The sequence below is a fragment of the Engystomops pustulosus genome, chromosome 2 (genome assembly GCF_040894005.1).
Source record: "Engystomops pustulosus chromosome 2, aEngPut4.maternal, whole genome shotgun sequence".
Taxonomy (NCBI): Eukaryota; Metazoa; Chordata; class Amphibia; order Anura; family Leptodactylidae; genus Engystomops; species Engystomops pustulosus.
In genome coordinates, this window is record NC_092412.1 from 94,937,954 (window position 1) to 94,960,842 (window position 22,889).

The window sequence follows — 22,889 nt, forward strand, 5'->3', positions numbered from 1 at the left end:
AGAGCCCATGTCAGGAGCTCAAATTATAATCCAGCACTGGCCATATCTTCTCACTTCTCCTGCAGTCCCAGCGTGCAGCCACTTCTCCTGCAGCAAAGGATGTGTTGCTTTAAAATAGTGCTCAGTGCACAATGTCCTAAGTGGCCTGGGACTGCAGGAGGAGGCCATGGGTCCTGTCTTATGAACTCTATGCTGAGGACCTGGGTGCCCACAGAGAGGGCTCTGAGTGCCACCTCTGGCACCCGTGCCATAGGTTCGCCACCACTGCTATAGATAAAGGGCAGCTTGGCTGTCTCTCTCCAGTATAAGACTGAGATGCCTAGGGCCCACCAGTGTACATAATACCTGACACCCATGGACTAGTAGGTCCTGGCATGATCCTTAGTGGCTCTAGTTTTTGGTTATGGGCTCTTTGCTCTGGAAGCCAAGAATATATGACCACACATCAACAGATGCTACCCGACTAGACCTCTACAGCATCATTTAGAAGATCAAGACAATGATACTGGTTGGTTAAATGTCTTCTCATACTTCTGTGTCTCTGCAGTATATAAAAATATCTGGGAAGTTTGTTCCATAATCTAAACATATTATCATGTGAATACTTAGCATGGTTCAGATGCTGTATATGCCCAATATCTGTATGAAGTACAGTGAGTGTAGCAGTTATGCAGCAACTGGGAGCTCACCTAGCTCAGGGACCCAGCTGTGGATCCACACAGGGGAGCACCACCCATGAGGCTATATATTGTATGGCAGGGGGCAGCATTTGGGAGGCTAGTCATGTACCCCTTGCCCCTCCATGGGCCAGTTTCATAAAACTTTTCGCATTGATTTGTGCCAGAAACACAATGAAACATGGGCAGTAGATACACTGCATTTCCCTGCATTACCAGTGGCTGTGATTACATCACTATCATATGACCCACGGGGAAAAGCAGTGTAAAGGCATCAACCTGTACAAGAGAAGAGGGTCACTCACTATGAGGTAAGTGGGAGAGTGACAAGGGGATTGTCTAATCTGGAGGACACATGGCCCCACAGCTCCACCTTCTTTTATTTTAGGTAGTTAGGTAAATTATTTAGGCTCTTTATCTGTTAGGAATGTATTGGGGTATAAGGGCTCTATTTCCCCCCAAACCTTGTTTGCTACAGGTTGTATACCCCCTTGTCAAGGGTGCTCCTGTAACCCCTCTCCTGGGTCGCAGGCACACCCATGTGTCCCACTGTGCCCCCCCTTCCCTGCAGCAGCCTCACTCACCTGGCTACGTTTCACCATCGGTCTCCTCGCTCTGGCGCATGTCCCCGGTCGTGTGCACTCCTGCGTTCTGAGATTTAAAGGGTCAGGTTGACGATAAATGCAGCTGCCCAGCTGCCCTTCCTGTTAAATTCCCGGCCCCTTCCTGTGTCCCCTGTTCCTTATGCCCTGCGCTCCCGTAGTGACCCTGATTCCATTCCTGACTCCGCCCCTCTGCTACCAGCCCTAACCTTCTGCCTTGCTACTGACTACAATTCTCTTCCACCTTACCTGACCTTCCACTACGACCCCGACTCTGATCCCGTGCTGCCTCTGCGGACCTCCTGCCTGCCCCTAACCACGATAGTGCCTCATGCCGTGGACAAAGTCATGCCTGTGGAGCGACCTGGTGGTACCACGCCACAGCAAGCCCAACCCACTATGCGGCGAGCTCTGGTGAAAAGCGGGTGCCACTTAGACTCCACTCCCAGGTGTTGGCTTACGTTATCATCCGTGGTGGTAGGTCCACTATCTCTGCTACTGACACCCATCTTACTTACTTGTCTGGTAGGATGCTGTGTTCCTTCTACAAAGTTCCTGGTCTCCCGGACAGAGAATCATTGGGGCTGCCCTGATTGGCAGCTGTCAATCAGGGCTGGGAGCTGGCCCTCAGCCGGCGTCCAGACATCAAGAAGAAGAGCGCCTGCTGGTCCTTTGCTAATGTTTGAATTTTGTATTGCTTGTTGTGATCTTTTTTAGTTGGGCATTTGATTTGATATAATTCGTAAATTCATTTTATCAATTGATCATTTTAATTAGCTTTTAGTGTAAAGTTTTAAGTATTTATTAATTGAATTTATATATTTAATTTATTAATAGTTTATGTAACCCCTTAATAAACACCTCGGCCATTAAATTATCCATAAATTGAATTTATTAGTTATCTTGGTTTTTATTTCTAAGGTATATGCCAAAGGCATAAGTGGTGGGAGCTTGTGGTGCCATGAGCTTTTAACTGAATGAGGGGGAAAGGAGAACATAAAGGGGGGCTCACTGAATGAAGAGGGGGACATGAGGGGGGAAACACTATGGGGCTTACTGAATGTAGGGGGACTCAAAGTGAAGCTCACTGAATGACGAAGAGAAGGGTAAAGAGAACATACTGGGGACTCACTGAATGAACAGAGGGGCTCAATGAATGAAGAGGAGGAGAACACGGGGGTGGGTAACTGAATAAGAGGGCTCAGAACATGAGTGTTGATAAGTCAATGAGAAGAGGGGGAGACATGGAGGGTGGATGTTGCAGGGATGAGGTTACACAAAAATTCACACAGGATCTAACACCACATGACAGAAGCAGAGGTGAGCCCCAGAAACCATAAACATATTAACTGTCCCTGTGTCCCAATGCTTAATCTATTAATATATTTAAATTACTATTCCATATTGTTACCCTTGTACAGTAAAAAGCCTGATTTGCCACTTTTTCATCTTTTTGGCAATTGGATAAAAAGTCATCAAAAGGTTGTCTACATGAGAGCAAAAAAAATGTGTTGGCCAAGAAAAACAAAAATTCTTCTATGATGTTGAAGGAAACTCACCTAATAAGGTAGATCTGATGGCAGGTTCCTCTACTCCAGGGTTGCCCTAGGGCTTAATAAATATTTTATTTGCCTTCAGCTGTGCGCTGAAGACAGGAGGGTAAGAGGGATTCAAAGAGGCTAATGGGGCGTGGAGTATCTGTAGCAACATCTCCACGGCGCGGCTACGTCTCCACGCCCCAGTAGCCTCTTCATAAAATTTGCATATACATCAAATAAAAGATTTAAGTTCTAGGGCACTACAGTTTTAGCTAAATAAAGCATAGGGCTACACTATATTAGAGGAACCTTATTAGGTAGATCCATGATGTTAGGTTACCTTTAAATACATTTGTGTAAAATATACCTAAAGAATGATGATTTGGTGCAAGCTTTCAGGGTTTACAGACCCCTTCGCTAGGCAAGGTTTCAAATAAAGCATTACTGCCATTACTAAGGGCACCTTTCAATATTAGAGCTTTCAAATCCTTCTCACTTTGGTCCAGAGAAGTGTTTTACCATAGGTGTATCCATCTTCTTGCTTATGGTGTTTCTGTGTGAATTTATCAGGCTCTGTTTTTTTTAGTCTCCCCAATGTATATATTATTATTGGAGTACCTTGAACAGATTGGGGCACATTTACTTACCCGGTCCAGTTGCGATCTAGCGACACGTTCTCCGACGAGGATTTGGGTCTGCCGGGATTCACAAAGGTCCGTGTGCCCGATATCCACCAGGTGTCGCTGCCGCTCCAAGGTCCGCCGGAGTACACCTGCGTCTTCCCGGTGCATGTAAGTGCTGATCTTGTGACACAAATTCTTTTTTAAATTCCGCGTTTTTTCCTAATCCGTCGGATTGTCCGAAGACCACACCCCCCGATTATATCAGAATGAAATGCCATGAACTTGTGTTTATCAAGTTGAACTGTATGTGTTGTACACACAGGTGTTCACTATTCATTCACTAAATTTGCCTATTCACTGCTGGGAAATGTTAGGAATGCAGCCTGAAGCATTGTATCTGTTGGCACATATATTACATATAATGTAGAGAAATACTGCCACATACACACACATGCACATAGCTGAAAGTTATCTCCTGTGGGCTATTATTCAGGCATTAGTTCCTTTTATTGCACATAGGAAAGCAATATTCATACACAACAATTCACACTTCTTGGTTTTTTATCCCAACAATGTATTACATTTACTTTATTATTACCATATTTCTGAAAATTGTTGGAAAAAGATTAATGAAAGACATTTTGAAAAGGTTCATATTTCTCCTTATATTTCTGGATGAGGACAATGTCTGATTACTTAGATTTGCATTAGTGAAATGCAAATGGTGTTTTGTGCCATCTGCTTGACAGCACCCAAAAAATTGTCATGGAGCCAAATGTTTCATCTAGCACCAGAACGGAATTCTTATCTGTACAGTGCAGAGATTCTAATATATTGTCCCTTCAGGATATTCACCCTAGTCAGAGCACTGAATATATAACAAAGGACATTCACAATGGCCACACATTCTGAAAATCAATATGAAATATTAGCAATCCCTTAGAAATCCCTTTGTGTTTCATAATTCTGCTGGGATATTGTGCACTATACATGATTGTGAAGCTATCGCTGGTGTACACTCTGTTTCTGTCTCAAATACCCCCTTGCTCCACATATGTACAGTCAAGTCCAAAACATTACTATTTATGACTTACTGATGGTGCACCTCCTGCATGCTTTTAGCAAAGAGAACCCATTGGAAGGTGCCAGCTCCCCACTGTATATTCAACCATGCAAGAGTGTTTCTACACAGAAGCTCTCATCTCAGTATTATTACCGTATATTCCGGCCTATAAGACGACCTGGTGTATAAGACGACCCCCCTACTTTCCTGTTTAAAATATAGAGTTTAAGATATATTCGCCGTATAAGACTACCCCTTTTGCAACGCATACAAAACACTGGTAAAAATTTTTAAAAAACAGATTTGAATTTAACATGGTCCTTTTATTAATTTAAATTCTTATGACATGCAGGTATATAGCAGGAAAACTGTCGCTCAACCATCGTCCATTTTACTCTAAATGTTACCATACTGTACCTTAAATTTTTATTTTATTAAATATTCCATGCCATGTACTCAGAAGCGGGAAAAAAATTCCAAATGCAATGAAAATGGTGAAAAAACGCATTTGCGCCATTTTCTTGTTGGCTTGGATATTACGTCTTTCACTGAGCGCCCCAAATGACATGTCTACTTTATTCTTTGGGTCGGTACGATTAAGGGGATACCAAATTTGTATAGGTTTTATAATGTTTTCATACATTTACAAAAATGAAAACCTCCTGTACAAAAATTATTTTTTTGATTTTGCCAACTTCTGGCGCTAATAACTTTTTTATACTTTGGTGTACGGAGCTGTGGGTGGTGTCATTTTTTGCGAAATTTGATAATATTTTCAATGATATCATTTTTAGGACTGTATGACCTTTTGATCACTTTTTATAGATTTTTTTATATTTTTCAAAATGGCAAAAAAGTGCCATTTTCGACTTTGGGCGCTATTTTCCGTTACGGGGTTAAACGTATTGAAAAACCGTTATCATATTTTGATAGATAGGGCATTTTCGGACGCGTCGATACCTGATGTGTTTATGATTTTTACTGTTTATTTATATTTATGTCAGTTCTAGGGAAAGGGGGGTGATTTGAAATTTTATTTTTTTTATTATAAAATTTTTTTTTTTACTTTTTTTTAATTTTTATTTATACTATTTTTCAGACTCCCTAGGGTACTTTAACCCTAGGTTGTCTGATCGATCCTACCATATACTGCCATACTACAGTATGGCAGTATATGGGGATTTTCCTTCTCATTCATTACAATGTGCTATCAGCTATCAATGTGCTATCAATGTGCCATAATTTCCTGCTCATTCATTACAATGTGCTGTCACGAGGAGCGGCGATCCCAGGTAAGATGGCGGCGCCCATGCGCCGCTATCTTTTTGAGGCTGCCGGCAGCTTTGCCGGCAGCCCACGCTGTGAAAACACCCGCCATCGGTGCTAGCACCGATCGCGGGTGTTACTAGTAAGCCTTTGCTGAAATATGCAGCAAAGACTTACCGGCTATGGAGAGGGCTCGGCCCGTGATTTTTCTGTCTTCAAAAGTCGTCTTATACGCCGGAATATACGGTACATCAGTTATATGACAGCAGCAATGGATGATTTTACAGAAGTATTTAATTAGTTTTTTATGGCCATATTAGAATAGAATTATATGAAGGTAATAAGTGAAAACTGCACAATTATAATAACTGAGGCATGTGTTTGGCTAAGGTACCACATAAGTTGTAAACCAATATAACGTAATGGGGAACATTTACTCCGTCCGCTGGAGTTCACCAAAAGTGCATTGTCCGACAATAATGCACTGTGCCGCGATTCAATAAGACCATGTGCCCGATATCCTGCTTGTATCACTTCCCTGCTCAGGTCGGACAGAGTTCACCATTTTTAAGTGATGCATGTAAGTGCATGGGCTTGCAACACAATTTGAAAATTAAATCTCGCACTCAGTCCTAATCAGTCGACGTGCGCCAAAATCCCAGCACAGACACCTGTTAAATACCTCTAAGCCGTGTAATCCCCAGAAAAGGTGCAAAGTCCAACAAAAGTGCGCTCTGCACTTTTATTGCTTCTAGTAGCTTAGTTTTTGAGAAAAACATCTTTCGAATTATGCAAATGAACCTCAGCGGCTCTGATGTCTGCTAATTATTTAATTTCTTTGAGATTTGTTGTGAAATCAATAAAGTTTTCACTTAAAGGGGTTGGCCATTTCACTTCATGTATGTTATAATGTGTGATAGAGGGGAGCATGATATTAGGTAATTTACCAATATACATCTCTTAAAATTTCTTCACTGCTTTCTTGATATTTAAATTGACGCCCCATACCAGGACCTTATGATAGTATGCATGAATATAAGATCAAGGTCCTAGCAGGGCAATCGATCATGGAAAGGTAGGATCCCATGACCTTCCATCTGCAGCCAGGAATGTCTGGCTGTTGAGGTAAAAGACACAAGTCGTCACTTTACATATCAAGAAAGCAATAAATTATTACCAAATATCCTGTCCCCCTCTCTTACACTCACATTACTAAAGACTTGCGGTAAAGTGGCCAATCCCCTTAAGGCTACTTGTGTCACCATGTGAGGCAAACATATTACATCATATCCAGAAATTATGCAGAGTGCAGTAATACTGTAGTAGTATTAGTAGTAGTAGTATTTCCTTGGTTGTTTCAGAGCTCACTATATTTTACTATCTATGATTTAGTGGGGTATTTTAACAGAACTGTGACAGGTCTGGTGTGCATGGTTTTGCACTAAAAAAGTTTTGTTCCCATAACTGAGATATTTGCAAACCATTTGTGAAAATGGTGCAATTACAGACATGCCACTTTATTGGAGCGAAAAAACACACATCAGATCTGTCAGAGTTCTGATAAATCCCCCCCCCCCCCCCTCCCAGTGAGATGTGAATAAAAACATAGAATTTTTACTATAAGTGTAGATAAGTGTCTACATGTTCTAGTTCCAATTTCATACAACAAAATCATGTATCAGACACAATCCATGTATATTCAGTAAACTCATAGTAAAACGCCAGAGTAAGGGAGCAACAATTAGGGAACAGCAGCACCTAACAATGAGATACTAAATGCAGAAGATAATAGCAGTCTGCCATGGCACATCTGCCAGATTCTAAATATATCCCTAGTACTCTGAACACAAATAGAAGCAAGTACAACCCTTTGTTCTCAAGAACAGAAAGGAAGAACATTGTAATCACAAAATGTGCCATGTTCTTGCGAAGTTTCAGCAAAAGTACAGTATGAAATACATTTTATTACAATACAGTTATGAAGTCTTGCAAATGAGTCATTCTGTGGTCACATAACAATATATAGAGAGAATTTTAGATGCCAGTCAGTCAGTTATATTATATATAAAATGTCACATAGAAACATATGACTGGCAATATTAAAATATAGGACAGCTTCATATGCATATGCATACAAGGAAATTCCCATGTCTAACGAGCATGTAGAGTTGCTGGAGAGCTCCAGAAATGACTACATCTAAGGGGAAGGATTAGTGATGAGTGGACCAGAAATGCATAGTTTAGTTCTGTACTAAGTTTTACAGGTTTGGGACACATAGACCCGGAGTGTAAACACATGTCAGTAGTTCTGATCCAGATCCATGTTCATGAAAACATGCAAAGATGCTTAATTGGCTTCTAAAGCGGCCAATCAGGCACCTTTCAGTCCCTTAGCAACCGTGTCCCCTGTAGGCCTTCCCTTTCTTTGGCTGGGCTGGACATGTGACTCTGTAATAAATAAGAGACGGCATTACAGACAGGAAACAGCCAGGGAGAGCTTGCTACTCGTCATAGGGTCATTCAGCAAGCAAGGGACCTGGGATTCAGCATTCAGCAATACTTCTGGGATGGAATTGCAACATTCCCCATCGGTGCCTAGCCTTTTCTTGGTAACCTGGAGGCAGCCAGAGCCCAGAATACCATAGTGGCTAGTGCAGCCTTGGGCACGCTGTGGTCACGGTGCTTGGTATGGGGACTGCAGGTCTCCAGCAGGTGGTGTGTGCAAGAAATATGGAGGGAGAGGCTGATGCAATGGATTTTCCATGGAGCAACCCTTGAGTGTCTGTAGTCCCTGGGTAATGGATGGGGAAGCCTGTGGTGGTAAGCAGCCATATCCAGGGATCAGACGGAGGCAACATTAAGCAAACCAACTTATGGTTCTTTATTGAACAGAAGGCAACGGGCCAAAATGGTTAACAGCTAATTCTTTGATGCTGGACTGGTCATGGAGGGTTGGTCCAGAGGAAAGGTACACGCAGCCTGATAGTAGATGCAGGCTGGGCTGGTTTAGATTGAACTGAGTCCAAGTGGTGGAAGCTGCAGTTCTGGGCTTAAGTCTCCAGACTCGCCCTGTGTGTCACGTAGTAGGCCTGAGGCACTAGTAGTTCCTGGGATTGATGGCTGGGCAGCACTGAAGGTGTGCTGTTCACTCTGTCTCCTGACTGACTCCAGGATGGAGTCTCTCACTCTGACCATGTGCTCTCACCCAGCAGAGGTTTTTATACTCCCCCTGGTCAGGTGGTAGCACCTCTCCAATCACCTTCTAGCTTACATATCATTGGATAATTACATATACCAGTTAACTGTTGCCTTGTCAGCCAGTATCTACAGCTGCAATTACACAATACTCAGGTTTTAGAATCTTCCTAGAGGGTTCATGACTCCCCCTAACATCTCCTGACCTGGAGAGGGTGCTATTCGCAACTACCAGTCTGCCTATGCATTGGCAGGGGTGTTGCAGAATTTTATTAATTGGTGATCAATTGTAAGCATTAAGTCCTACAGTAAGTTTATCATATGGATGCATTTTTGGTTAATTATTTTCTGATGGAACTGTCAATGTTATTGACCAATTCTTTGACTTTGTCTGGCCTCTCCATTCTGGGAATACAGATGCAGTGCTTGACACTTCCTTAAAAATGCCAACTATTTAAAAAATGTAGCTTCTCCTCAGTGTCACTTTAGCTACACCCTCTCACACGAACAGTTTATAGTCCAGTGACATTATCCGAATTTTTTCTTTTATTAATATTTTTATATTATTATATTGTTTTTATTATTTCTGTTTTTATTATTTATTGTTTATTTTTGTATGCTATTTTATTATTTCAAGTACTTTCCCAGGCCCATTGCGGGCAGCCTTTTTGGGTATTAAAATCCAAGTCCCATTAACCTCAATTGGGTTTGTCCTAAAGTCCGGGTTCCAAAGCGAATTTGAAACAAATTTTGGAGGTACCTGTCAAACCAGAATTTCACCAAACCTGCTCATCTCTAGTAAGTATATATATAACCCTTAAGAAAGTGTCTTGAAGAACACATGTTAGGGATTGCCCCCCTCTACATTGGATATATATGTGTGATTGACTTTGTGGTTATGCTGTTTTTTTTTTATTCCCACAGCTATACTAATGAATGCTACTAGATTGTACCTTGTAATATTAGGAGGGTATTAGGGATTAGGATGTGCTTGTTACTAGGCCATTTTTTGTCACTTCTGTTTCTTATCTGTTATTATTGCTTGACCTTGTTGGGATAACGTTTTTTTGTCCTGCATATTTGTTCTCCCAATTTTAATGTATTTTATTGTTTGTCAATATATTAAATAAAAGTTGTGGTTTATATCGATTTAGGTAATTGATTCTCTGTATTGTTGGTGTATGTAAGGGTACCAATATGCGTGGATCTAAATGATCTTATGGCCTAAGCACATGGGGGCATCTAGTGGCAAGTAGCAGTACTTTCTTATTATAGGAGTCAGTGAAATTTACACAGTTCATGTTGTTTTTGCAATTTATAAACTCTGCAATTGAGGTTAAAGGAAATCAATCACATGGTGGGTGCCCCCTGAAACAGGATCCATTCTGAATTTAGCTGTTAATAGCTTTTAAAAAGAAGCAAATGAGCCTTCTAGGGGTCCAAACAAAGAGAAAAATGGGAAATTTCCACTTGGTAGGCTTTTTCTAAATTTTACAAAAGGGGGCTAACTAGCCCTAAGGCACCATAACCAGGAAATAAAACTTAACCTTTATTGGTATTCATATTAAATGTACATTGTCTAGATGCCAGGTAGATAAATATCCCGGTCCTGGTCTCCGGATTGGCCAGACTAGGTAATAATTGTATTACATATGTATCAATGGGGCAGGTTGCAGTGGTGGGTGTGAATTGTATGCCTCAGGTGAGACTTATAGTGGTGGGATAAATGTAACTTTGGACTGTTAAGGAGATGGGTCCAGGAGGGTAATTCGCACCTCCTGGAGATCAGTGGGGTTGGTCTACCATATTGTCCAAGTGGATTATTGGATAGTTAATACTCTTATGATACTGTGTCCCTACACGGGAGCAAAGTAGATCAGTCTTGTATCACTGTGCTGATCAAAGAGTTGGTGGAGGCTGATACCTGAGGCATACAATTCACACCCACCACTGCAACCTGCCCCATTGATACATATGTAATACAATTATTACCTAGTCTGGCCAATCCGGAGACCAGGACTGGGATATTTATCTACCTGGCATCTAGACAATGTAATATTACAAGGTACAATCTAGTAGCATTCATTAGTATAGCTGTGGGAATAAAAACAGCATAACCACAAAGTCAATCACACATATTTATCCCTTCGCACAAAAATTAGGCCATTAAAGGGATTTTCCCACAAACTAAAGTTAGGCCTGTGGATAGGGCCTAACTTGCTGATCAGTGGGGGTCTCAGTGTTGTTGAACCCCTCGTTGCTCCGTCAGACTAATGGAGCAGACGGCTGCACATGATCGCTCTGCTCCATTAATCTCTTAACAACTTTTATTTAATATATTGACAAACAATAAAATACATTAAAATTGGGAGAACAAATATGCAGGACAAAAAAACGTTATCCCAACAAGGTCAAGCAATAATAACAGATAAGAAACAGAAGTGACAAAAAATGGCCTAGTAACAAGCACATCCTAATCCCTAATACCCTCCTAATATTACAAGGTACAATCTAGTAGCATTCATTAGTATAGCTGTGGGAATAAAAAAAAAAACAGCATAACCACAAAGTCAATCACACATATATATCCCTTCGCACAAAAAGTAGGCCATTAAAGGGGTTTTCCCACAAACTAAAGTTAGGCCTGTGGATAGGGCCTAACTTGCTGATCAGTGGGGGTCTCAGTGTTGTTGAACCCCTCGTTGCTCCGTCAGACTAATGGAGCAGACGGCTGCACATGATCGCTCTGCTCCATTAATCTCTATGGAGCTGACGGAGATCGGTGAGTGCAGCGCTCGGCAATTTCCATCAGCTCCATAGAGATTAATGGAGCAAAACAGTCATGCACGGTAGTCTGCTCCATTAGTTTGACGGAGCGTCCGACAGACCCCTCGTTTAGCAACCTCTGGGGGTCTCAGCTCTGAGACCTCCACTGATCAGCAAGTAAGGCCCTATCCTGTGGATTCAACAGCTAAATGAAGAACGGATCCTGTTACAGGGGGCACACACGCTAGTGTGTAAGTATACTTAGGTTAAAATTAGAGATGAGCGAACATGCTCGTCCGAGCTTGATGCTCGGTCGAGCATTAGGGTACTCGAAACTGCTCGTTACTCGGACGAATACTTCGCCCGCTCGAGAAAATGGCAGCTCCCGCCGTTTTGCTTTTTGGCGGCCAGAAACAGAGCCAATCACAAGCCAGGAGACTCTGCACTCCACCCAGCATGACGTGGTACCCTTACACGTCGATAGCAGTGGTTGGCTGGCCAGATCAGGTGACCCTGGGATAGACTAGCCGCTGGCCGCGCTGCTCGGATCATTCTGTCTCTGGATGCCGCTAGGGAGAGAGCTGCTGCTGGTCAGGGAAAGCGTTAGGGTGTTCTATTAGCTTACTGTTAGGCAGGAGTGATTCTCAAAGAACCCAACAGCCCTTCTTAGGGCTACAATAACGTTCTACTTTTTTTATTTTAATTTGCATCTTTTACCATTTTGTGAGGAATTAGCAGGGGGACTTGCTACCGTTGTGTTTAGCTCTTAGTGGCACACATATCCATAGCAAAGACCGAAGTGGGAAAATTCAGTAGGGGTTGGATTTCTATTAGGCAATAACTCAGTGTCATCTCATCTGGCATAGTAGTGTGCTTCCTTTGATACTTGGCTAGAAAATAGCCATAGGAGAATACAAACAGCTTCTTGAAGCCTACAGTAGCGTTCTATATATTTGATTTCTGGTTGATCTGCTGGTGGCTGTAGTTTCTGCAGTGCATGTACTTGCCAATTCTGAGCAATTTGTAGTGAGACTTGCGACCGCTGTGTTCTGCGCTTAGTGGCGCACATATCCATAGCAAAGGCCGAAGTGGCAAAATTCAGTAGGGGTTGGATTTCTATTAGGCAATAACTCAGTGTCATCTCATCTGGCATAGTAGTGTGCTTCCTTTGATACTTGGCTAGAAAATAGCCAGAGGAGAATACAAACAGCTTCTTGAAGCCTACAGTAGCGTTCTATATATTTGATTTCTGGTTGATCTGCTGGTGGCTGTAGTTTCTGCAGTGCATGTACTTGCCAATTCTGAGCAATTTGTAGTGAGACTTGCGACCGCTGTGTTCTGCGCTTAGTGGCGCACATATCCATAGCAAAGGCCGAAGTGGCAAAATTCAGTAGGGGTTGGATTTCTATTAGGCAATAACTCAGTGTCATCTCATCTGGCATAGTAGTGTGCTTCCTTTGATACTTGGCTAGAAAATAGCCATAGGAGAATACAAACAGCTTCTTGAAGCCTACAGTAGCGTTCTATATATTTGATTTCTGGTTGATCTGCTGGTGGCTGTAGTTTCTGCAGTGCATGTACTTGCCAATTCTGAGCAATTTGTAGTGAGACTTGCGACCGCTGTGTTCTGCGCTTAGTGGCGCACATATCCATAGCAAAGGCCGAAGTGGCAAAATTCAGTAGGGGTTGGATTTCTATTAGGCAATAACTCAGTGTCATCTCATCTGGCATAGTAGTGTGCTTCCTTTGATACTTGGCTAGAAAATAGCCATAGGAGAATACAAACAGCTTCTTGAAGCCTACAGTAGCGTTCTATATATTTGATTTCTGGTTGATCTGCTGGTGGCTGTAGTTTCTGCAGTGCATGTACTTGCCAATTCTGAGCAATTTGTAGTGAGACTTGCGACCGCTGTGTTCTGCGCTTAGTGGCGCACATATCCATAGCAAAGGCCGAAGTGGCAAAATTCAGTAGGGGTTGGATTTCTATTAGGCAATAACTCAGTGTCATCTCATCTGGCATAGTAGTGTGCTTCCTTTGATACTTGGCTAGAAAATAGCCAGAGGAGAATACAAACAGCTTCTTGAAGCCTACAGTAGCGTTCTATATATTTGATTTCTGGTTGATCTGCTGGTGGCTGTAGTTTCTGCAGTGCATGTACTTGCCAATTCTGAGCAATTTGTAGTGAGACTTGCGACCGCTGTGTTCTGCGCTTAGTGGCGCACATATCCATAGCAAAGGCCGAAGTGGCAAAATTCAGTAGGGGTTGGATTTCTATTAGGCAATAACTCAGTGTCATCTCATCTGGCATAGTAGTGTGCTTCCTTTGATACTTGGCTAGAAAATAGCCATAGCAATAGGATAGGATTGTTTGGTTTTAAAAACTCAAAAAAAAACAAAAAACACAAAAAAAAAAAAAAAACACAAAAAAACACCAAAAAAAACAAAAAGAAGTAAAAAAAAAAAAAAAGTTATAACTCTCATTTTAAAAATGTTTAACCCGAGGGCTAGGGGTAGAGGACGAGGGCGGGGACGTGGGCGTCCAACTACTGCAGGGGTCAGAGGCCGTGGTCCTGGGCGGGGTGAGACACCACCTGCTGATGAGGGAGCAGGGGAACGCCGCAGAGCTACACTCCCTAGGTTCATGTCTGAAGTTACTGGGACTCGTGGTAGAGCACTGTTGAGGCCAGAACAGTGCGAACAGGTGATGTCGTGGATTGCTGACAATGCTTCGAGCAATTTGTCCACCACCAGTCAGTCTTCCACGCAGTCCACCCATGTCACCGAAATCCCCACTCCTCCAGCTCCTGCACCTCAGCCTCCTCCCCCCCAGTCTGCCCCCTCCCAGGAAAATTTGGCATTTGAACCGGCATACTCTGAGGAACTGTTTTCTGGACCCTTCCCACAGTCACAAACCACTTGTCCGGTTGCTGCTGAGCAATTTTCCGATGCCCAGGTTTTCCACCAGTCACAGTCTGTGGGTGATGATGACCTTCTTGACGTAGTGGAAGTGTGTAAAGAGGTGTCCGACGATGAGGAGACACGGTTGTCAGACAGTGGGGAAGTTGTTGTCAGGGCAGGAAGTCCGAGGGGGGAGCAGACTGAGGGATCGGAGGATGATGAGGTGACAGACCCAAGCTGGGTTGAGAGGCCGGGTGAACACAGTGCTTCTGAGACGGAGGAGAGTCCTCGACCTGAACAGGTTGGAAGAGGCAGTGGTGGGGCCAGACGGAGAGGCAGGGCCAGAGCTGGTGCATCAGCGCCACTGTCAACTAGTGAAGCTCCCGTGGTGAGGGCTCTTGCGGCGAGGGCTAGATCTTCAGAAGTGTGGAGGTTCTTTAAGGAAACACCGGATGACCGACGGACTGTGGTGTGCAACATTTGCCAAACCAGGCTCAGCAGGGGTTCCACCACTACTAGCTTAACTACCACCAGTATGCGCAGGCATATGAATGCTAAGCACCCCACTCAGTGGCAACAAGCCCGTTCACCTCCGGCCGTGCACACCACTGCTCCTTCCCCTGTGTCAGCTGCTAGTCAGCCCCCTGCCCAGGACCCTGGCACAAAAACCCCATCGTCGCCTCCACGATCCTCCACAGCATCCACCAGCGTTCAGCTCTCCATACCCCAGACGCTGGAGCGGAAACGCAAATATAGTGCAACCCACCCGCACGCCCAAGCCCTTAATGTGCACATCTCCAGATTGCTTAGCCTGGAGATGCTGCCCTATAGGCTAGTAGAGACCGAGGCCTTTCGCAACCTCATGGCGGCGGCCGCCCCTCGGTATTCGGTCCCCAGCCGCCACTACTTTTCCCGATGTGCCGTCCCAGCCCTGCACCAGCACGTGTCAGACAACATCATCCGTGCCCTGACCAACGCCGTTTCTGACAAGGTCCACCTGACCACGGACACGTGGACGAGTGCTGCCGGGCAGGGCCACTATATATCGCTGACGGCACATTGGGTTAACTTGGTGGAGGCTGGGACCGAGTCTGACCCTGGGGCTGCTCATATACTGCCGACGCCGAGGATTGCGGGGCCTACCTCGGTCCAGGTGTTTCAGGCCTACTATGCCTCCTCCTCCTCCCACCCCTCCTCCACCTCCTCCTCCGAACTACCATCCGTGGGCACGGCGCCATCAGTCGGTAGCTCTAGGCACAGCAGCAGTGCCGTCGCTAAGCGACAGCAGGCGGTGCTCAAACTGCTGAGCCTAGGCGACAAAAGGCACACCGCCCAAGAGCTATTACAGGGCATCACGGCGCAGACTGATCTGTGGCTGGCACCGCTGAACCTCAAGCCGGGAATGGTTGTGTGTGACAACGGCCGTAACCTGGTGGCGGCTCTGCAACTCGGCAGACTGACACATGTGCCATGCCTGGCCCATGTGTTAAATCTGATAGTGCAGCGTTTCCTCAAGACATACCCCAATCTGTCTGATTTGCTCACGAAGGTGCGCCGCATCTGTGCGCATTTCAGGAAGTCCAGCCCAGATGCTGCCACTCTCAGGGCAGCGCAGCGCCGCCTCCAACTGCCCGCTCACCGACTGTTGTGCGACGTGCCCACGAGGTGGAATTCAACACTGACCATGTTATCCAAAGTTTACCAACAGCGCAGAGCGATTGTAGACTGCCAGATGTCAACTTCCACCAGAACTGGTAGTCAGGTCAGTCAGCTTCCTCAAGTCTACAATGAGGAGTGGACGTGGATGTCTGATATCTGTCAGGTGCTGAGTAACTTTGAGGAGTCAACACAGATGGTCAGTGGCGATGCCGCCATCATCAGCCTCACCATCCCGCTGCTTGGCCTGTTGAAAAACTCTCTGGTCAGCATGAAGTCGGAAGCTTTGCGCTCGTCACAAGAGACGGGGGAAGAATATTCCCTTGTTGATAGCCAAAGCACCCTGAGGTCTGTTTCTCAGCGCATATCGGAGGAGGTGGAGGTGGAGGAGGATGAGGAGGAAGAGGAGGAGAATGTTGGCGAGACACAAGAGGGGACCATTGTTGAGTCCTTCACTGTTCAGCGTGTATGGGCAGAAGAAGAGGAGTTGGAGGAGTTGGAGGAGGAGGAAATGGACAGTCAGGCCAGTGAGGGGAGTGAATTCTTACGCGTTGGTACTCTGGCGCATATGGCAGATTTCATGCTAGGCTGCCTATCCCGTGACCCTCGCGTTCAAAGAATTTATTCCAGCACCGATTACTGGGTGTTCACTCTCCTGGACCCACGGTACAAGCAAAATCTTCCCACTCTCATCCCTGGAGAGGAAAGGAGTGTGAGAATGCATGAATACCAGCAGGCCCTGGTGCACAAGCTGAAACAGTATTTCCCTTCTGACAGCGCTAGCGGCAGAGTGCGTAGTTCTGCGGGACAAGTAGCGAGGGAGAGTAGGCGAGCAGGCAGCTTGTCCAGCACTGGCAAGGGTACGCTTTACAAGGCTTTTGCCAGCTTTATGTCACCCCAGCAAGACACTGTCACCTGTCCCCAGTCTCGGCAGAGTAGGGCTGATCTTTACAGAAAGATGGTGAGGGAGTACGTAGCTGACCATACCATCGTCCTAAATGATCACACAGCTCCCTACAACTACTGGGTTTCAAAGCTGGACATGTGGCACGAACTGGCGCTGTACGCCTTGGAGGTTCTTGCCTGCCCTGCCGCTAGCGTCTTGTCCGAGCGGGTTTTCAGTGCAGCTGGTGGCATCATCACCGATAAGCGTACACGCCTGTCGACTGACAGCGCTGACAGGCTGACGCTTATTAAAATGAATAAAGGCTGGATTTCTCAGAATTTCCAATCTCCACCAGGTGAAGGAAGCTCAACCTGAATAATTGATCCACTCCTCCTCCTCCTCCTCATTTTCCTCCTTCTCCTCCTCTTTGTACAGTAAAGCAGAGGAAAATGGCTATTTTTTGACAGGGCCCACTGGCTCTTGCTATAGTACTTCATGCATTTAATTTTTCTGGAGGGCCACCTACCCGGTCCTCTGTTTGAAACAATTTTTGTGAGTGCCACATACAGGCACTCAATCTATTCCATTTTTCTGGAGGGCCACCTACCCGGTCCTCTGTTTTAAAAAATTTTTGGGACTGCCACATACAGGCACTCAATCTATTCCATTTTACTGCAGGGCCACCTACCTGCTCCTCTGGTTTGAACAATTTTTGGGACTGCCACATACAGGCACTCAATCTATTCCATTTTACTGGAGGGCCACCTACCTGCTCCTCTGGTTTGAAACATTTTTGGGACTGCCACATACAGGCACTCAATCTATTCCATTTTACTGCAGGGCCACCTACCTGCTCCTCTGGTTTGAACAATTTTTGGGACTGCCACATACAGGCACTCAATCTATTCCATTTTACTGCAGGGCCACCTACCTGCTCCTCTGGTTTGAACAATTTTTGGGACTGCCACATACAGGCACTCAATCTATTCCATTTTACTGGAGGGCCACCTACCTGCTCCTCTGGTTTGAAACATTTTTGGGACTGCCACATACAGGCACTCAATCTATCCCATTTTACTGGAGGGCCACCTACCTGCTCCTCTGGTTTGAAAAATGTTTGGGACTGCCACATACAGGCACTATCCAAATTAAATTGTCTCCATAGCAGCCTCCACACGTTGTCTCCATTGCTACCTCCAAAAGTCGTCCATATAGCTGCCTCCATACATCGTCCCTTTATCAAACGAGGTGTGTCAGGCAGAAATTTGGGTTGTTTTCATGGATTCCACATCAAAGTTGTTAACTTTGTCGCCACCCTGCTGTGTTATCCACAAAATATACTGGCAAACTTTTACCATTTAGGGATATTATTTCAGCGCTTCTTGCGCATCTGTTTACATTCCCCTCACCCGGCATATCCTAAACTTATAAGAACGCTACTACACTTGATCTTATACAAAAGGTTCTTAGAAGTGCTGTTTGGGGAGTAGCCTAGAGACAGGGGCTTGGATTGGCGAAAGCTCGCCTGGCAGCGGAACGCCAGCTCCATGCGCATCATGCGCTTCTTGCGCATCTGTTTACATTCCCCTCACCCGCCATATCCCAAACTTATAAGAACGCTACTACACTTAACTTGGTGCAGGCTGGGACCGAGTCTGACCCTGGGGCTGGTCATATACTGCCGACGCAGAGAATTGCGGGGCCTACCTCGGTCCAGGTCTCAAAGGCCTACTATACCTCCTCCCACCCCTCCTCCACCTCCTCCTCCTCCGAATTACCATCCGTGGGCATGGCGCCATCAGTCGGTAGCTCTAGGCACAGCAGCAGTGCCGTCGCTAAGCGACAGCAGGCGGTGCTGAAACTGCTGAGCCTAGGCGATAAAAGGCACACCGCCCAAGAGCTATTACAGGGCATTCCACATCAAAGTTGTTAACTTTGTCGCCACCCTGCTGTGTAATCCCCAAAATATACTTGCAAACTTTTACCATTTAGGGATATTATTTCAGCGCTTCTTGCGCATCTGTTTACATTCCCCTCACCCGCCATATCCTAAACTTATAAGAACGCTACTACACTTGATCTTATACAAAAGGTTCTTAGAAGTGCTGTTTGGGGAGTAGCCTATAGACAGGGGCTTGGATTGGCGAAAGCTCGCCTGGCAGCGGAGCGCCAGCTCCATGCCAAGATCCAACTAACATAGTTTTAACTGCAGCACCTTTAATCTACTACTAGTTCACTGCCTCCATACATGGTCCCCTTATCAAACGAGCTGTGTCAGGCAGAATTTTGGGTTGTTTTCATGGCTTCCATGTTAACTTTGTCGCCACCCTGCTGTGTAATCCACAAAATATACTGGCAAACTTTTATCATGTACCGATATTATTTGAGCGCTTCTTGCTCACCTCCTTTGGTTCCTCTCTGCCACCCATTGGTTTGAAGCCTGAGTCCATTTAGGGTATGTCGCCATGACACTCTCTAGCCTGCTGCCGCTGCCTCTGCATGCCGTCCCCTATAGTGTCAGGGTCAATTATTGGATGTTTTAGATGCTATCTAGCTTCATTCTGTCACTCTGTCATGGCCATGCTGTTGCCCATAATTTTGGCATAATGGTGCGATTATGCAGCCTCAGAGGCATCCATGCATGCTGCCCCTGCTGTTTCCTGTCCATTTCCGTGGTGTTTCCATCCTTTTCTGAGGTTCCCAGGTGTTTGGCCAAGCTTCCCTGTGCAGAGCCTTGGTCCCCTTGAAAAATGCTCGAGTCTCCCATTGACTTCAATGGGGTTCGTTATTCGAGACGAGCACTCGAGCATCGGGAAAAGTTCGTCTCGAATAACGAGTACCCGAGCATTTTAGTGTTCGCTCATCTCTAGTTAAAATCACTAAATCCATGTAGTTGATTTCCACATAGCATGGCCCTGCATGTAGTTAAAATTCACTCATTTACAGTCATGGATGAAGATCAAAAATTAGACTCATAAGAGCCACATCTAAGATCAGAGAAGTTTTATTGGCAGTATGGACGTATTACGTGTTTCGAGGGAGACTTCCCTCTTCTTCAGATCCAGAACCCAGAAGCAAGTGGGAGTAGATAACTACTCCCACTTGCTTCTGATTTCTGGAATCCACTCCCACTTGTTTCTGGAAACTATTCCCACTTGCTTTAGGCTTCTGGATATGAAGAAGAGGGAATTCCTCCCTCGAAGCGTACAATCCGTTCTGGCAATAAAACTTCTCTGGTTTTAGATGTGGTGCCCATGAGTCCTAAATTTTGTTCTTCACCCATGACCTTTCACTGGATTCCGACTTCCAGGAACTAGTGGGTTTTATTAACTACATTTGATTGATCTACTGCTGTATGGAAGCGCGATCCTCTCTTACTCAATTACAGTGGCCTCTGAGATACACAGTAAGTGTAAGTATACATATACATACTGTATATGTTATGCATGTAACAAATGCTTATGGCTTTGAAAGAAGAGTTATAAGATGCCTGACAATGAATTTATAAAGGGATTCCATTATTTAACTGGAAAAAATATATATATAATCGCAAATGATTATTGAGATATGGGGGACATGTATTTTTATTTTGACTTTTGTTCTTTTTGCATATTTTTAGGTGCCTTTTTGGGATTATTTGCACTTTTTTTGCGCCTATGCCAGGGAGTTAAAAGTTTGCAGGTGCGTATCTCTGTTGCAGTATGCCTGATGTATCTTTGCAAGACAGATGTCTTCTGCGACTTCTCCACCCCCTATTTTTGATCAAATTAGAGACATTTTAGATGCAAATGGAAGTACAACTGACCCATACTTACTTCCATAAATGCACATAAATAGTAGCAAAAGAATAAAAAATGTGCACCCTCACACCAAAAAATAAACACACAAGAACACAAGTGTGCCCACAGCAGACAACTAAAGAGGCCACAGAAATACAAGGAAAAATGTGCCCCAATGTGCAGATAAGAACACTATGTGCAATATTTTTGTTTACATTTGACAATGGAACTATTGCATAATAGTTTTAGTAATGTAATTCTATAAAAGAGCATATAGATACTATACAAAACACTTAGCTTTCTCATTGAAACACAGAAAACAAAGCAGAGCATTAGCACCATCTGCTGGGTGGCTTCTCTAATTTACAATCTAGAATTTTATAGTTACTTTGTTAATTTAAGCACTTTGTAGTTTAATTTAAAAGTGATATGGAATTACATGTTTTATTGAAAAGAAGGGGGGGGCATTACTCAGCTCAACACCTCCTGCTGGTGCCAATTTTATGTCTTCAAGATTCCACTTTGCTCTACCACCTGGTCTTATCTGGACCCATAGGAAATGTCCTCTAAGCCAATAACTGGTTGAGGTGGGTCACCACTGCACTCTATGGGGAAGATTTATCACCATGTTGACTGGTTTCTTGTACTAGCTTTCGAAAGTTTTTGTTGTTTTTTGTCTTAGTTGAGAGTTTTCGGGTCAAATTTACTAAAGCTTCTACACCAGTTTGCATGTTTTTTTATTTGAAAACTGCTTTCACATGTATTTCAGAAGTGTTCACTTGTCGCATGTGACTCAAATCGATTGGTGTTATCAGTGACCTCAGCCATTACAGGAAGATCATAACTCTGAATCCAAAAGTTTGAGTGATAGTGAACTTAATTAGTAAAAGATGAGTGGAGGGCACAGAAGGTATTAAAATAAAACATCAAAGGTTGCTAGTGCTAATGAAAAGCCTACACATATTGTACAGTAGTCCAAGTAAGATACGATTGATGTTTTATTGTTTTGATTTTGAAAAAATTGGTAATTTTTGTGAAAATATAGTCCTGAGCAGATGTAGGCAATATAATTGTATGGGTAGCTCAAAACTTTGCAAGTTTTGTGCAACTCTAAAGAAAAAAAAGTTGCAAAAAACACAACAAACCCAAATGCTAAATATATCAACCTTCAAGATAAATTAAACAAGCCCAACACCCAAATTAAAATAAATGCAAGGTGCAAAGTTCCAGACTAAAGATAAATGCCCTTTATTATATCTTAATTTCATTGAATGTGTTTTTTTAAATTATTATCACTTTTGAAATATTTCAAGCATAGACACAATGGGAAAGCACTGTGACACGGCAGTAAACAGAACTTACCTTCAGTGAGTTGTTCTCACTGTGCTTCTGCCACTCCAACTTCCATGGTCTCTTCATCCCTGCCTCCTCCTCTTCCAATACCCATCCATCCATACTTCTCCTCCTTCCCATAACCCTATATCAATGCCTCCTTCATCTTCTTCCCTCCTTTCCCCCTTTTATTGTTTGTTTAACCATGCATCAGAATTGTAGTTAGGGGTTCAGAATAATGGGGAACAAAACTTATCCAGATGGCTCCCCAGTCTATGTATACCAATATTTTCATAACTAAATAACCATATAGTGGAACAGGCAGTGCCCTACTTAAGAACACCTGACTAACAGACGACCCCTAGTTACAAACAGACCTCTTGACATTGTTAAATTACTGTACTTTATCCTTATACTACAATAAACAGCTATAACAGTAATCAAAGGTGTCTGCAATTAAGATTTATTATTTATCCTAGTTCTTATCCAACATTTTTTAAATCCAATTGTCACAGAGACCAAAATAATTCTGGCTGCTGTTACAATGATAAAATATACAGTTCTTAAATACAAATTCAACTTAAGAACAAACCTACAGAACCTATCC

General features: G+C 44.0%; 1 long non-coding RNA gene across 1 annotated transcript in view; it reads left to right on the top strand.

Annotated features, from left to right (window-relative positions):
• The window catches only part of LOC140118115 (uncharacterized), a 54,108-nt gene that overhangs the window by 21,252 nt on the left and 9,967 nt on the right, over window positions 1-22,889 (top strand). The window contains exon 2 of the long non-coding RNA XR_011853143.1: window positions 20,791-20,852. This is a non-coding gene — a long non-coding RNA (uncharacterized lncRNA). The remainder of the gene's footprint in view (window positions 1-20,790; window positions 20,853-22,889) is intronic.